We start from the raw sequence: 17,995 nt of genomic DNA, 5'->3' as shown, positions 1-17,995 counted from the left end.
GTGCGTAGCGCTGATCGGGAAATTGTGGCTAATGATTTTGAGGACGATGACTCCGATGGAGTCGTGATTGATGTGGAGAACCGAGAATGCGATAGAACGAAGCTTCCGACAATACGGCGATGGAGACAAATTTGGTATTTTTCTTGTAGCATTTCTAGTGCTTTCTTGGGAATTTTTTTTTTTTAATCTGTCTGGATACGCATATGCAATGTGCACATTGGTTCTAGTTCATGAATATCTCGCAAATTAAGAATTTGAGAGCATGTTTTCTTCGGGGGAGCTGCAATTGTTTTACAGCTTCAAGCACAGTGACACTATTGTTGGTTGATGTTGTTGATCCTATATATGGGCTTTACTTTTTGCACTATAGCATCAATGTGGTTGAATTGCAATACATCTACATTGCTCAATTATTAGATTGTTCTTTCCTTAAAATTATGGGCTTAGTTCTCTTGCCCTTCCTTTTTTGTTCTGTTAGGGACTAGAGAGCGAAGGCTCCATTCGCCTCTGTAATTTATTTTCCCGTCCGGTTTACCTATAGGAAATATGCTCTCATTCCTAGTCTTTTGAATATCTGTACATGTTCTTATATAGTGTGAGTTGTTACTTCTATAGTAGGCCATCAATAGTTCTTTAAAGATATATTATTAATTCCTTCAATTTTTATGGCTTTAGGCACCATGTTTCGTCGATGGAGTAACTCTCACCACAATGAGGAAGATGACTTGCTGCAGTTCGAATCTAATGTAATTAAGATTTCAAAATTACAGCACTTGTCAGGACTGGACATATCATAGAGTGTATCCCCTTGATCGATTGCTCATATTTGTTTGATTTCCATGGCTGACCATGTGGTTGACCTAAGTCAGTAGTTTTTCTGGCCATGAGAAACCATGAAGTGGCCCTTTTTGCAGATAATACTTTACTGTCAATACACCCCCTTATCTGTACCCCTTTCATATGTGTTTAATGTCTCATGATGCATTGATTTTCTAGAGTTGTGGAATAATATTCAATGTTCCTTCCCAGAATATAGGAGAAATACAGTTACATTTTAAGTCCATTTGCATGTAGGTGAATGAGCTTAAAGAAAGCTATGGGACCACTCTCTGGGCGAAGTTTGAAGTATTGTGATGATGCATGCTTGAGGAGATACTTGGAAGCTTGAAACTGGAACATAGATAAAGCAAAGAAAATGTTAGATGAGACGTTGAAATGGAGATCAGCTTTTAAGCCTGAGGAAATCAGCTGAGTAAGATGGCTAAGTGTCCCAGTGAATGAATACCTGCGCGTGTATTGTGATAGATAATTTATGCCGATGGCTGTTGCCTGTTAAACTTTAGTAGACATCTGATCCTTGTTACCCTAACTGTTGTGTTGACCTGATAATTAATTTTATTTCGTAGACTAAGTTCCTGGTATGGAGAAGAACTGATTTTGTGAATGAATGCGAATGCAGGATTGGTGTTTGTCAACAATAATTGAGTGGCTCTCATTTTTTGTCTTCTATGAGACTGCCATGATGCAGTGATATGAAGCATTAGGTGTTGGAGAGTTTATTGTTCAAGGGACAATAAGTGTCCCAGTATATTTTTTCACTCATGCTGTTTCCAAAATCATCATTTAGACCGTTTTAGTTGACAATATGGCTAATGAGCAGGTTGTTTTAGACATGCAATAGTACTTATTGGGATGCTGAATAATGCTTCCATTTGACAATGTGATGCTTACTAAAAGGAAGAAGTTGCTATTGAAGGTGAAATTGGAAAAGTATACGAGCAAGTTTTCATGATCGTTATGGAAGGAGTGTTCTTATATTGAGACTTGGAATGCAGGTATTTATCCATCCTGTTGTCGCTAATTTATGTAGCTTTTATTTGCTCTTCCCTATTAACTTGGCAATAAATCTTGCAGAATACTCATGTACTGTTTGATGAGGACTACGGCATGTGCGGCGGAGGTCGGAACTCATGAAATACAAAGATGGTGAACTCTCATGGTTCAATGCCGGAGTGAGAGTTGGAGTTGGAATTGGGCTTGGCATATGCATAGGAGTAGGGCTGCTGGTGCGTACTTCCCAAGCAACTACTGGGAACTTTAGAAGGCGGCTCATGTAGGACATCGCCTCTCTAAGTTCTACACTACAATCTGCGATCTGCGGATACCTCATAGATTCTGCCCCCTTGGCATTCCAAGTCCAATGTGCTTTCTCTCGTTGAAGGTTTTGGCTCAAAGTGTCTCATTTCCATGGTCGAGCGTGAGCAAATTTCGTGTGCTTTATTTGTGGTATCTTCTCTATTTAGAGGGAGGCAAACGATGTGTAGATTCAATGAATCTTGAGGGCAGTTGAGTTGAGTTTTAGTTTGGAGAACAATGTGTGTGGTGCTAGTGTGGCCAAGCAGGAGTCTGCCGTGCTCTCGGGTATGCATCTTGAACCTTGAAATCAGTCACTGAGCTTTTCAATCTTGATTACCACCATTTTCCTGCTTGATATGTTCAAATATGTTCTGATTAGAAAATTAACTTCAATCCATATGTAGGAAATACCGATGATATGTTCTTGTGCATATTTATTACCCCATGTTGCAAAGTCAATGAACTATTTTAAAGAGTAAACTAAAGGTTACTAGCAGCGCATTCTACTTGTAAGGTGTTCTTCGCTGATGGTTATTGTGATATCTGGTGTAAGTAGATGATAGATGATTGATGTGTTCGAATTTTAGGAGCCTCTCCTTCATCTTATGCACCAACATGTTTGTTTTGAATTAGCAAGATTTTGTGCTAGAGGTCATCAAATCTTTGAAGTCATCGTGAGCCCTTTCAAGCTTTTGGTTCTTTCATTTGTCAAGTAGCATAGTCTTGGTCGAGTTATAAACATTCTGTGTACTTGGTTGAGCCACCTGTTGTTTATCAGTTCCTAGAAATTTCCTCTTCTCCTTCATGGAAGGAAAATTGAAGAGAAATTTATGATAGAAATTAGTTTATAAGTTTCTGCTGCTGTCTTTTTGCATGTTGCCTGATACCAATTTTAACTGTTGTGTTGTAGAACCCCTGCCGCTGGGTTCCCTGTTTTGGTTCCTATGCATCACATGCCTATTTACCTTGCCCCCGCTGCTCCTGTTGGCACTGGAAGCAGTGTTGCAGAAAACGCAGGAAAGGGAAATCCGAAACCTCTGGGAGCTTTGGATCGTGTGGGGTACAAACCCTCGACAAGAGCAGGAGATACAAAGTATCAAGGACGAAGATGAAGGCGGCATTTTTGCTGTCCCGAGTTTTGGCATAGGCTGATTCTCTTCTTTGCGACTCGACTGATTTCCCACATCGGGGTTCGCCTTTGTTTCTCGTTCCGTGGTCTAAAATGGTGTAAGATACTGGAATAATTGGCTAGGAGATGAGGACTTTCTGAGTAGATCCAAGCTTTTTATGTAAATACCCCCAGAACCACACCCATGATTGTGTGTCCTTTAAGCGGAAAAGTGCAGGAAAGGGAAATCCGAAACCTCTTAAGCGTGATATGTTGCCGCATTTAAGCCCTCTCTACCAACGGCGGCGATGGTGGCACACCTCTAGGTTCAGCAATGGTTTGGTCTCCCGTTGGATAGGAAGGACTGCCAAGGGAACATAAAATCATTTGAGTTTTTACTCTTTATTTGTCCTAAACCAGAATTATTTTTCCTTTTCTTTGCTCAAATCGAATACAAAGTGACCGATTCCCTTCAATTTTTCTTTCTTTTCTTCAGTGAATATCTATTTGAAAATCAAATAAGTCTTCTCTTTCGTTTTCTCTTCTTGCGTTTCTCTTCTTATGTTGTTATCATCGAGAGTCCATTTTTTACCCTTATCTCTATCTGAAGAACGAAACGGAGTTGGCAATCTCAGATTGAGATCTCTCCGTTCTAAAATTGGATCAAGCTGTGTTTGACCAAAGGGCAGCATGGAGTTAGATGGAACAAAATGAGGGATTGAAAATTACAATCCTCGATCTTCTTTATATCAAATCACTTATCCAACGACTCATTTCATATATAATCATATAACTTCTTTATATCAAATCTACTCGACTCGTTTCGATGCTTTCTAATGGATAAATAAATTACTGAAAAATTACTATAAAATACTAGGATTAGAAAAGAAATCAAACAAACAAAAAGAAAACCTAGACCTAATGACTGCCCCTGAAACTCTAGGACAACAGCCACGTCCTCCTCGATGGCGGGCGTCACCAACACCACAACGACCCCATGGTGGCGGTTGTCTCCGTTGCAATGGTCACTTAAGACCGCCGTAATTGATTCTCCATCTCACACGCACCCGTGAGAGATACAAAGGCGACCATCGCACACCATTCAGGTGAGAAATAGAGAGATAGCGAGTGAGAGAGATGGCCACGCAATAAATAAAACAAGGTCATTGTTAGATATCATTGTAGCAACAAAATAGCACAATAGTACATGGCGAACAAAAAAATTAACACAACTGATGAGAGAATAATATAACCAACCAACTCTAATATAAGCTCACATCCACCTAATGCGAACATTTAAACTCCAGGTTGAAATGAATATTCACAATACCTCTTCAGCTTTCAAGGCGACTCCAATTGAATCGTTGACATAAGATAAGGACACTTCCATATTGTATAGGGACAAATCGGGATAAATGAATGACTCCCCACTAGAGTATATCACTTCAACTGGTTCAACTTCATACTGAGAAGATTGTCACCTAAAGGAAAACACTTGCCCGCATTAGTCCTCTATACGAAGGATGGGTGTAGAGAGAAGGACAAACAATTGAGTATGCTCACCATTGTATTTAGAACTATTTTAGCCTTTGTTAAGTCCGTCGCAGTACATTCAATGAGAACATTCTTTGTCTTTAAAGTTATTGCCGAATGTGCACCATTGAGGACAGTTCTGCATGGAGTAAAAAAATTGCCTTTTCAGTGATAAGAAGCTTAGTCAACTGTATCATTTCAGTCAATGTAGATGCTCGCTAATCAATCAGACTATACATCACAAATATCTGTCAAATTGTTGATTGCAAGACACCCAAAAAGTGGATGAAGCATCACTTTGCCCACACTGTTTGGCTATGACAGCTAAATAGTCACTACAATTTGTTCACATTGAGCATATTCAATGGGAACCAAAATTGTGAAGCCAATGGCAACAGTGTAATCTATCCACAACTGGAGTAACCAAATATCATTGAACCTGAATGAGCTAGATTAGAACCCCATGTGCAAAAAAAATCAAAACCATTATTTTTAAAAAGCTGACCCCTGTTCAAACAGGATAAACAGCTTAATGGTCAACCATAATTGGTTGTTGCCTAATTAATACATTACCAATAAACATCAGTCCACAGCTAATCAAGAATTTTTGTACTACATTATAGCATCTTTCTTATTGACATTAGGCACTTGCTTTCCCATATCAAATTTTGTGACACCGCATGCAAAAGTTCTTTTTCCTGATATGGTACCTAGCAACCGGTGGAGAGAGAGATGAAATAAGAATGGACTGCTAAGTTCGGTGTAAAGGTGTACATAGGAAAGACAATGTTCAAAGAAAAGCAAAGATGTATAGAAGACTACACATTTTCACCTTTTTCCTGGCTCTCTTAAAAGTAATGTTATAGGCATAAGACTAGGCTTGGAAGTCTCCGATTGTGCTAATGTAGAGTCAACAGCTGCTTTTCTAAAAACTTCGCCCTTTTACTAAAATAATATACCTCCTTTCTTAGTTTTGTTTAGAGAAAGGAACAAAAAGGGTCAAAGAACATGACCTAATTTCATATTTTTCCTTGAGGGAATGCCTCGAGAGAATGACCAGCCTTACTTGAGGTGCTTTTGAAGTCGCCACATTGGGTGCCCGCCGGGCAACTCCGGTGCTTTTGAGAACACTAGTGACACCTAAACAGAACACTTGATCTCACTTCAACTCATAAACTAGACCAAGCGCTTAGTGGCTTAACGTGGCAGAAGATGCTTGAAGGCCTAGATTATTTTCTCTTTGCAAATTGAACCCATTGCATCGATCAACCCCCAAATAACTCAAGGTTGCAATATTAATGACTTAAGTGGCAATGGTTGAATCAAAACTAAGTCAACATGTCATTACATTTAAGTGGTTATTTATTATTTTCCCTTAACATCAATATACACACTTCATATTTATACATGGAACTCACATTACAAAGAAGAGTGTATGAAGAAACCAAGATACCTCTTTCAATCATAGATAACAGGGAACATAGGTGAGTTCTCTATTATGTGCAAGAACTTCTTCAATTTCAAATCTGACTGCAACAAAGTAGCGAAAAACAGGTAAAACAACATGGCAAAAATGAGGAACTATTACATAATTCTTCATTTACAGGAAGATATCAACTAGCACACTAAATAAGCAAGTTCCAAGCATAAGATATATGTAACAAAACAAATATGACAGTTATAAAAAGACCATTAAAAGGAGCAGCTATTGAGGACCCACCTTATAAAATTCCATTAGTTCATTAGCTCTGAAGTTCTTCACCTAATATCAGAACAGAAACTAAGTCGTCATCAGCCAACACATCAATCACAGTTCGTAGAGAAAACAAAACAAATATATAAATGAAAGCAATCTCATGAACTCATAAGTGGCATTGACATGTTAAGCATACTTAATTTGGAATAATTCACTTTGCAAAATAGTAATTAGAAATAACACGCTAATGCATTGGAAACTACAAAATTTCCTTTTTAGTTACTTAGTAAGTCTCCTTAGAGCATTGTTAACAAAAGGGCACTTGTTAAGCATACTTATTTAATATGATTCACTTTCCAAAGAAAACAATCTGTGCATCCAATTGAAAACCATAAAAATTTCTTAATCAACTACTTTAGAATTGCCCCTAGAGAATAGTTAACAAAATCCTTACAAATACATAGATCTTCACTACAGATCGGACTCATGGCACATGCATGAACAGAAAAATACAATCTTTATCATGAAACTACCTGCTTCAAGGGGACAAAACTTATCTTTGGAAGGCGGCAAAGCCTCGAGACCAAAGGAAAAGGAACATGAGTCGGTGATACGCTGCACTTCTCGTAACATTTTATCATACTTTGCTCTAAGAAACATTTAGCCGTAGCAGATATATAACTCATACATATTAAGAAGAAACATTTAGCTGTAGCAAATATATAACTCATACATATTAAGCTAAACCAACTGTGCAATTCCTTGTCATGTTTGTTTTTGTCTATGCTTTATCTAGTAGATGAGCACTCCTGATAGCAAAACATAATACTACGAATTTTTGGGATCAAAATAGAGTATCTCAGATATATATAGTAATACCATCCTCTGGGACAAGCTCAGAGGATGACAAAACTTGAACTGGTCAAAGCTTGTCTAGCTAGCTGCAACTCCTCGAAAACATGTAATAGATGCTGAGGCAAAGTGTGGGGTAGAAAGAAGCTTCAAGAGGGAATCCTTCAGGCATTTAAATATATAGAGAGAAAAAAAGGAAAGAATAGGTGAGCACAAGCTTCCAGCCCGGATAACACTCTATCATGACAAGATCCATTATGCCAGCAATCTGAAAATCTTCCATTTAAGTTCTAGTTGGGCCTTAGCTTCAAGCGAGGATAGTAGGACACATGCAGAATTCTTCATTTTAGATTCTAGTTTAGGCGATTAGTTCAAACACACACCTCATAGCTGAAGGGGCCTTCTAGCGTATCCAAGTCATGAGTCCCAATTGCAACCAGTGTTCTTCGCCTAAAATATCGAGAGAATCCGAGCATGTCAATCCAAGCATAACATTTTGAGGATCTAGCATAAGCACAAGCATCGATGTACTAAGTGGAGGGATTGGGGGGCTGGGCATCTATTACATGCAAATAAAATATCAAATTGAATATAGATCTCGAGGATGAAAACTAGTTCAAGCAACATATCTATCATCACCACTTCACCAAATTATTCAAAACAACTCAGCGGAGTCCTCTCTCTTTACATCCAGGCATTTCTCACAATTTAAAGCCCTCCTAAGGGTAATAATATATATGGCCCCTACTGAGCACATAGAGCATAAGCAACAGTGAAGCCATGACTTATTTTAAAAAAAAATAAAAAAAAATAATGCTTCCCTCACATCTTTAATTTATAACGTAACATTATTGTATCACACTAAAATGCACGCTTGCAGAGACAATTGGCTACATGCTGGAAATTTTTTAAAACCATTGCTCTAGACAAGCCATATAGGACGTTGCATCTCAATGTAAGATCACGGTCTCTCTTCTTTACATTTAAGGTTCAAATGAACACAGTAAAAGCTTCCCAAAAATGTGTTGTCCTCCCGCCACTCCCTCTCAAACCTAAAATCTTGAAATAGAGAAGGAAAACAGGTATTATGCTTCATGTTAAAGATCCCAAAATTAATACCAGCAAATATTCTGATGGAGCTTGTCTTGAAGATCAATGAAGCTGTTATAACTGGCTTCATCAAATGTTATCCCTCTTAAGACAGCAGAAACAATGTATGGACGGATTTGTGAGGTCTGCAACACATAAATGGTCACTCAAGTAATAAATGATTCCAGCATAGATCAATCTAGACAGATCAATCCTCACATATCAGTACCTCTGGTTTTACATGCATCTTAAGCATTGATCCCCTGCTGATGTTACGAAGACTCTATTGAGGTGTCTCCTCCTGCTTATTGAATACACGTAGGGCCTGAGCAAGCCCTTCGAGGCAAAGCAAGTCGTATCTGTGCATTTCCAAGAGGATACCTTATTATTATAATAGTATAGTCATTTCTATAGTACATGCACGAATTTATCAAGAAGAATAATCATTAATTACCAATACAGACTAAAATGATGATAAACCCGTCATCTCTTTGAAAAACTTGACTTATAACTAAATAATGAAGTTTCTAGATGACATGATTCAAAATAAAGCCAACAGCATTAAGGAGTCAATATGGCAACCTGCTGACCAAATCAGCAAAAAAAGGCTTGTTACGTTTCTTGTTGACGATAATACCTATAAAATTTGGGGATTGACCCATCTAGCATGACAAAGTGTTGAACATAAACTAACTTCAAGATCGACCTCTTTCAGGACCATTATCATGAACCGGGAATCCCATACAACTAGAATTCTTCACAAAGTGGTGAAAAAATGTCCTAACTTGTACCAATCTTTCGAGACTATTAAAAGAAACTATTTACACACAAGTAAGAAAAGCCTCAATGCACACTATAAATGCTACATCACATGGACTACTCAAAAGCTGAGCCTTTTTCAGGTGGTAATGTGTTTATGAAGTCTCTAATTACATGCAATTGGTCCTTCACATTGATCAACCGAAAATATAACAAAAAAAAAAAAACCTTCGGCAACATCATAAACATCAAAGAAAAGATCGAACCACACAGCATCTCGATAGCCATTACGAGCAACATGGTCCGCGAAAGACTTTAACCCATCCGAAGACGGACACTAGAATCTTAAACCCCCGAACCAAAATTCACCCACGACCGGCGAAACAGCTCCAAACCCATCCGAAACACACAACATCTAACCGAATGCCGAATCAGCTTCGCAGTCACCTGTTCGCCGGAACTTCGATTTTGTAGATGACTTCCTCGTCCTCATCAGTCTCCTCTGGGTTCAGGTGCTTCTCCTTTCTGATGATCGCCTTCTCCGTCGTCTAGCCAGCACAAACAAAGAAGCCCAACCCCCTCAGCCTTTAAAAAAAAAAAAAAAAACCAGGCAAAACCACGGTCTGATTTGCTCGCGGTGTTCGCCGGTCGGAAAGAGGGAGAGAGAGAGAGAGGGAGGTCGCGGTCCTCTTCGCCGGTCTGGTGCGGTGGTTCGTCGATTGCTAGCGGTGGTTCGTGCGGTGGGTCGGAAAGAGGGGAGGGCAGAGAGGAGGTCGCGGAGGTCGCCGGTCCGGTGCGGTGGTCCTCGGTTGCTGGCGGTGGTTCGCCGGTTCAAAGGGAGAAAATATTCAGTGAGAGAGAGATCTGCACGGAGGGAGTGAGACAGGCGCGAAGAAAGAGAAGAAGAAGAAACCCTCGGTCGTCGGTCAGTCCGAAATTTTTTCAAATGGCGCCTGACACGAGGACACGTGTCGTTCTCCTACCGCCTTCTTGTTTGCCACGCTGGAGCGTGAGATAGGTATCCAATATTTTCTCCTAAAACCCACCCAATATGGACAATATCAACAACCAATTCTAGAAACAAAAGATTTATCTCATCTCCTCTTATAGTCGGTAAAAGTTCCTTTGGTTCCTTCTTCCTCTACATTTTGCTTTTTCTTTTCTTTTTCTTTTGCCTGATCAATTTTCTACATATCCCTGTCAGAAATATTTAGTTTAAAACATTCACGAGTGTTCACTGTAAGTCTTTTAAAATCATGATTTGTGGATTAAATAGTTACGTTACTGTGGAAATTATAAAGTGGTTCATAAATGGAATGATGACCGTAAATGTACTAATGGATGAAATAATGGGTGTTCGCATTGTTTAAAAAGTGCTTAGAGGGAAGTGTTTGCCAAGACAAATTGATTCGATTACTTAAAAGGGTAATGGTATATTCACAATAATAATAATTTTTTCCACAATCTACAAACTAGAAAATTTTCTTTCACAACAATAATAACTTCTTCGGCAGCCATTTTATGACTTGGTATGCGACGTGCTTGTATAATAGTTGTGGAAAAAGTTATTAGGGGTGTGGAAACATCATTAGCCTTGTGTAAAGGGGATTAATTTAGCTAATCACCTATGTAGTAGGGTCTTTGAAGGAAGACAAAGTCCCGGATAATTATTTGTGGAAGCACGAGAGATGATTGTTGGAGGAAATGACGAGCTATACTTTCGTTTGGCATTATACTGAAAACTTGTTCAAATAGATTATTGAAATCTTTATTGATGAATTTTTGGTCATATGAAATAGTCGAAAGCTTGATGTGGTGATAGCTTGGTATAATGTAGCGAAATCGTGGTTATTGTCTTGATTTTGATTCACTAATATCTGATGGTTATTATAATTTTCATGTAATTTGGGGATCAATGCAACTACAGTTGTTTTATCATGGTTTCAGCAAATTAGCCATTGTGCTTGAGGTCGGAGTTGGGGCTTACTGCATCATAGATCAATTCCCTAAATCACTGAAGTTCTGACTTTCTGTGCGTTGTTGAAAAATCTGGAAATATCTTTCGTGTATTATCTTATTCATGTCGTTCGAAACTGAAGCACTATGTAGTGCAAAGAAACTATTCTTGCGCTTTCTGGTTCTGCTCTCGGATATCATATATGCCTTAATAGATTCGTTCGTGGCCATATTTCAGGATGCACAAGCTCCTCAGGGATTGTTGCAGAGCGAGGTCGGCTTCGTTGAATTGAAGTAAGCAAGTCATTTCTCTTCTTGCACCTGCAACTCATATGTTCATACTCATGGAAATGATAAAGATAAAATCCATTAACAAAAACTCATTTCTTATGTATCATACACACACTAACCAATGTGTACATCCAAAACTACCACTTCTTGAAATGGTGTAGTTGGAGTGTCGCCGTTTGGAATGAACAAACCGTTCTAATTTTGGAGGAAATGTAAATGAAAGAATAAATTTCGCAAGAGAAATGATACAATGCAAATTACCGACTTCTTCATTATCTTCAAGCTTTTCTTCAGCTTTGACATGCATATTTAAAGCACAACATATTACCGAATTAGCTTGTTTCCTCAATGTTGCATTGTCAATGAACATGACCATTGGCATCTTCCTCGATTTTTCTCATGGTTTCAAGTTCCACTTCTGGATCTTTTACCTTCAAGACAATCTTCATGAATTTAGTTGCTTCATCCAAAACAATGACAAGTGAAGGAACACGAGTATATGGCGGCAGTCAGAAAAGTCAACGAGCAAGTAGGTAATGACAGCCTCTTAACTATGTAATGGAAAAGTATTTTGTTTCCACCGATCTAAAGAGTAAAATAAGTCAATGTCTCCAGATGGGGATATCACAACCAGAACGACCCATAATAGATTAAGCATCCATGTAAAAGCTCAACAACACAGAAAAAATAACAGATTGGAGCACTCAAATTTTCAAGGGCTAAACATGTGGTGTATTCATCAAATAGATCCATATTGCCTTTCATCCCTTGAGTACATCTGATTAGTTCTGCAGACACTATCAAAATGACTAGTGGCATATGTTCAAACTACAGGGTGAAGTTCGGAGTTACCAGCTGGGGAAAGAAATACCAGTAATTTACTGCATCGAAGCTGAAATTCGGGATGGCACAAATCACAGCTCTTATCTCAAAATACAAAATGGTGAAGAGGCAGCAAACATTTCTCTTGATTGGAGATGATGAGTAGATACAAGACTTGACATTTTCTCCAAGAGCAAAGAACATATTTTTTTTTTGTTAAGAATAGTCTTACTGCAATCTCTTGATTCAATCTGGCTGTGAGATCTTTAATGTATGGTTTTGCTGTAGATAAACTTTGATGCGCAGTTGTAAGAACTCTGTTCAACTTATGCCGCTCTTCTGATGGAAGAGGGAAAGCTAAGACCCTTGGAAAACTGCAACCTTGCTGTGGCAGGATGTTGCACGTTAGGAAATCGGGATTGTACATAGTGTTGTTTGCAATAGGGGTCCTCTGCCACTCATCATGCTGATTACATACCTCTGATGCATACTTCAAGCCAGGAAAACCTTTCTATGTCCAAAATGAACTTTCTATTAAAGAGTCAATACTCCAAACTTGCTTCCGGATAGGTCAGCTCATGTTCAGATTTGTCAATGCCCAGATCAGCAGGATCACTATGCCCAAATCTTGGTTATCCAAGTTTCAGATATCTCATAGGATGAATTATTCCCCTGATCTGACAATGCAGAGACTTGGAGGGTTATTGAAAACATGAGCTATAGGTTGTGGTGTTAGCAGTTGAGCTGCACCAGTGGCAATCGAATTTGAGTCTGAGCGCTGTAAATGTACCTCATCAAAGTCCGCAAAATATAGGAAACATATATCGGTACCGTACCCTTATGTTCGTCATGCAACAATCTCGGTTCAAGTGAGGAGAAATAATGAACTGATGAGGTTTAATCAAATGAGCACCTCCATGACCTCACAGCAGCTTCAAGCTCAAGAAAGTTTGCTACCATAGCCGATCGTGTTCGACCAGAATCATGTAAGAGTTTTTCCATCCAATTCTCCAGACCTCTGCAGTGAACTAAATGTTTGAACGTGTGGAATTATGAATGCTGGGGCACACTAAAGCAGAGAAAAGGGGCGGGGGGGGTTGAGGGGGATGAAGAGATAGCATACCGCTCCCAGTATCCTGCCTTCAATCTCAGAATTTTCTTAGGAGTTGGAGGCAACATTTTCACGGGAAATGCTGTCACAGAATTTTCTTAGGAGTTGCCATCCCTTCTGGCAATTGTATGCCAAGTTGAACCCCGTAACACTGTTCTACAGCAATGTCAAAACAGAATCTGATTTGTGGTACCGATAAGCAAGGCTGGTGAATTACTGTAACAAGATATTGTTCTGAGAATGTTCAGCTTCCAGAATACACATACACCTACACAACTAGTTAACCAGACACAAATTCTGTCACTATGTACGGCAGACAAAACCGAAAGAAAAGGAAATTGACAGACCACCAGCTTGAAATACGAGGCAACAGAGTGAGATCACTAAACGTAATGCAGGAACTACTCTATCAAGATCGACAACACGCAGTAAAGAAAATATTGACTATGGTCAAAATAAAATTGGCAATGGTTTATAACATGTGGTAATTACAGAATTTAGCAATTATACTGGCAATCTGAAAAGACTCACAGCGGATCTGAATGGGAGTCAGTCGAGACAACTGCGAGACTCGATTGGAGGACTGGAATCCCTATTCGAGTTGGATTTATACGAAGCAAATATTTCAGGATTACCGGATTCGATTAGAAATCTGGAACTGTTGTAGTATATGAAGATTGAGAATAATATAAGAGAGCTAACAAACATTTTGAACCCTCAAAGTAGGCAATCCAAAACTGAAAAGTTTGGAAAACGGAGTTGTGAGCGGGGGCAGTAACTTAAGACTGCTCGCATGGCTCACTTCGATATTGATTTTGACGCTGTTATCACAGTTGTACTAGGCACAACACATACAACGTTTATGTGAATTTTCGAGAATTTTTATAATTATTGCAATTTTCAGTAATTTCTGGAAGAATATAGCATACTTGGAATCTTGTTCCTCTCAATAGATGGAAAATTAATTCCATCTACATGTTTATGTTATTTTTCGTAGAAAAGTATTAGGTTTTAAATTTCGTATACGAAGTATTTTACATGAAAGTACATGTGTACAGAGAAATTTCTAATATCAAATTAAATTCTCAAAATCATTTTCTACGCGTGTCAAAATGCCTCCACTGCTCTGAATATTTATTATTCCATTACTTATCAAAAAATTAATGAAAGTGAGCCTTGGAGATTTCGGCGCTAGTTCAGAAAATTCAATTTTAGGACTATTTCACAAAGAAAAATTATTTTCTGATGTACTGGGAAATTATATGGCAATATACTAACATGTAAATATTTTTGAGCCATTTGATATGCTTCAGGCCACGAACCTAAGACCAAACCTCGGAGATTTTTTATCATATTTTTGCCAAAACGGGCCATTTCGCCCAAGACAGTCTAGTTGTTGCATTAAATTAGTATATTTTAATATTGGGCCTTAAATTATGTTTAGGTACAATTTGATTTGGGAGTTAACGAGGAAAGTGGCATTCATGACTTCTGTGTTCTGTAAAAACTGATTAACGCGTTTTCATTGTCACCCAAACTTATATGTATTCATTCACAGGTTGGTTCTATTTTGGAATTTAATCACGGTAGATGTTATTTTCAGGACTTAACTTCAGGATTTAACCATGTTACGCCCGATCCTCCGAGCGCGTGCCCATTCCTTTGCGGTCGATTAAATAGCGACGTCCCATGACGCATTGCCGATCCATTCTTTTTAATGCAATGCGGAAGCGAATAAATAATCCCCAGACAACAACAAAATATGATAGAAAAGTAGGGTCATACTTTTGAAAACCAACAACACACTTATATTCATACACAAACCAAGCTGATATATATATGCCGGGTCTACAAAATAGGGGGGGTTTGTAAACAACTACTAATCTTCCTCCTGCTCCACATCCTCATCCTCATTGGAGCCTTCCTCTTAGTACACCGGAGTTCCTGGATCTTCAAGATCCGCGTCTATCGGATCTACCATCGAACCTTTAGGGAGATTTACTGTGCCTTTCCCAAAAGCAACTTCCAACACATACACAGGTATCTCCGACTCCGGTAAGGGACCCTCTCTCTGTCCATGCCGCTCACAACGGTACCATGATCTGTATCAATGAGGTACGTTATGGAGTAGAGCCTCATCAACCCAGACTACAGACTTCACGAGCTCATAGACCAAACCCCTAGGGTACCCATGAATCAAAATATAGACCACCTGCTCCGTGATCTTCTTCGGTTGCCCAAAACACTTGGGAGGAGCTGCCATCTATGGACCTAAAATGTTATCCCACAACGGGGTGAGACGACGTCTCAACAAGTTCAACCTCTTAAGAGCTAACTAGAAAGAAAATATGCCCAAAAGGCTGCCTAATCACAAACACGAGTTAGAGGACCCACATTTCTTTTCTACAAGTCAGTACCATTTATATAAATTTAATAAACCACTTCAACACACCAAAACATCAAATTAGACCGAACTATCGATCAATCGACTTAGTCGATTCCATGTTATTGAGACCATCTCTCGGTCTACTCATTCAATACTATCTATCCAGTTCGATCTTATCAAGAACTGCTCACCCTAAGTTGAAGATAGATAAAAATGCTCACCAAAAGCTAACAACCACGTATACTGCTCACTCTAAGCTGATGCCCTTAGGCTGATATAGTATATGGCTAATGCTCATCAAAGCTGTGCGGTACTTAATTGCTCACCAAAGCTGTGTGGTACTTAATTGTTCACCAAAGATGTGCGATACTTAGGGTATACCGCTCACTCTAAGCTGATATATCAAGCCATTTGGTTGATATAGTATATCATTTTACCCAACCGATTATTTCACCATTTTTATCATACCCGATAAAAATAATCGTGTGTGGGTACACGGTCGACCTCTGCCAAAAATATAATAACTTTACTTTATTAAATCCCACTAATTATATAATTGATAAAAACATTTTTGGCATTGCAAACTAACGCTCGATGATTTTCTAATTAAATACTGAAATAAATAAATTTTGGGATAAATACCCAAAATTGCAAACAACACCCAAATTGCACAAAATAACAGTCAATTAAATAAACAGATCACACTACTGCAATCAGCATAAAATTCCGCTCACCAGTTATCCCGATCTAATTTCCAGAAAATAAATAAATAAATAAATATAGAAAATGTATTAATAAATGCCAATAATGCTCACTTAGGCTCGAAATGCCTAATTAAATACCGGTTTGGGTTTGGAAAATTCCCGAACCCCACTAGATAAATCCTAGAGCTTGTCAAGGCTCTAATTACACTACTCTAACCACCTAACATGCAATAACGGTTAATTAAATTACTAATCAATTCTAATTATTCATCTAATCCATACTTAGTCTAAACTAATCAATCCTTAACTGTCATTAACTTATTAAGCAAGGATTAGTGAGTTAAACTCACTTGATTAAAGATCCTCTTGGATCAAAATGACGGGGACGCGGCAAGGGTTGAGATACTCCAAAGTGGGACCGCCTTTCGAGGTTCGGAAGGCCACGAAAACTGACCAAATAGTGCTGGTGATACCCACACTGTTCATTGCTGAGCTTGGGCCGAGAAGGGTTGCTCTAGGGTCAGTTGAGCTAGAAATGGGCAGGGATGGACAGCAAGGCTGCAGTAGGGACTAGGTGAGGCCTCATGACGGCGAGATGGCGACACACTATGGTTTGATGGCCTCAAGCAGCGACTAGGAAGGACGGAAGCATGGGGACGTCGAGCGGAGAGGCGAGAATGGCGAGCGGGGCACAGGGACGTGTGCGGGGGAGATGCTCGTCACTAGCAGGCGAGTGGCGATGGCGTTGCTGGCTACGGCGGGCGTCGACGGCAAGGGGAGGAGGGATGTTCAGATCTCTAGTTTGTTTTGAAGCTTCAAGGGCTGGTAAGGGGAGGGGTGCTCGACGATGGGAGGGAGGAGGGGAAGAGGGGACCAACTTTCTTTGGAGGGGACCACCAAGGCCTTCTCTCTATCTTCTTGTCCCCTTGGTGTGGTCCACCATTCCCAGCTGGAATCCTCAGCCAAAAGTAGCCACCAAACTTGTCTTGGAAGCCAATTTAGAGGGTCCAAAGGTTGGGTCCATAGGGGGCATTCGAATTTTGCAACATTTTCCCACAATCCCACTTCAATTCCTTCTTAAATTAAATCAATTTGGCCCTAAAAAAATCAACCATCAAACCCTCGAACAAATTGGCATTTTTCCTCGCTAATAGAACCTCCTTGCATCCCGATTTCACGATAAAAAACCGTCATCTGATTTTCCCAGTCGAAAATGACCAAATCTCGATTTTTTCCGCCAAAATCTCGATTTACAGAAAAATCTTCGGAGACTGAGTTGACGTTCCTAAAATGACTCGTGACATGACAGAACTTTCAATTGGATTCAAATTCGCGGTTAATTATAATCTGGCGTGATTTTAACGTGACCTAGGCTACCGGGTAGCTTTCAGAAATTTTTAGTACAAATGTCTCGTGGTCGATTTTCTTCGAGTCACAATGAACCTCTTCGACGCATTGGCGACTCTCGATTGTCGTGAAAATCTCGAGAATTCAAATACAGACATAAAGTACCAAAACGACAGAAAAATCATATTAGTGCCAATCGAAGAGA

The 17,995-nt window shown here is 39.2% G+C and overlaps 2 long non-coding RNA genes across 2 annotated transcripts; one reads left to right on the top strand and one right to left on the bottom strand.

Moving 5' to 3' along the window:
• Window positions 1–98: 98 nt before the first annotated feature.
• LOC104444908 lies at window positions 99–1,943 on the top strand. Its single transcript, XR_005551022.1, has 4 exons — window positions 99–134; window positions 676–746; window positions 1,738–1,835; window positions 1,915–1,943. It is a non-coding gene; the product is annotated as an uncharacterized LOC104444908 (long non-coding RNA).
• Window positions 1,944–8,462: 6,519 nt separating this feature from the next.
• Window positions 8,463–9,674, bottom strand: LOC104427556. Its single transcript, XR_005550890.1, has 3 exons — window positions 9,621–9,674; window positions 8,644–8,773; window positions 8,463–8,560 (listed from the first exon to the last, which is right to left on the bottom strand). It is a non-coding gene; the product is annotated as an uncharacterized LOC104427556 (long non-coding RNA).
• Window positions 9,675–17,995: the final 8,321 nt, after the last annotated feature.

Source organism: Eucalyptus grandis, chromosome 5 (genome assembly GCF_016545825.1).
Source record: "Eucalyptus grandis isolate ANBG69807.140 chromosome 5, ASM1654582v1, whole genome shotgun sequence".
Classification (NCBI taxonomy): Eukaryota; Viridiplantae; Streptophyta; class Magnoliopsida; order Myrtales; family Myrtaceae; genus Eucalyptus; species Eucalyptus grandis.
Note: the sequence above shows the minus strand (reverse complement) of the source record. Positions and strands in the feature narration are given on the sequence as shown.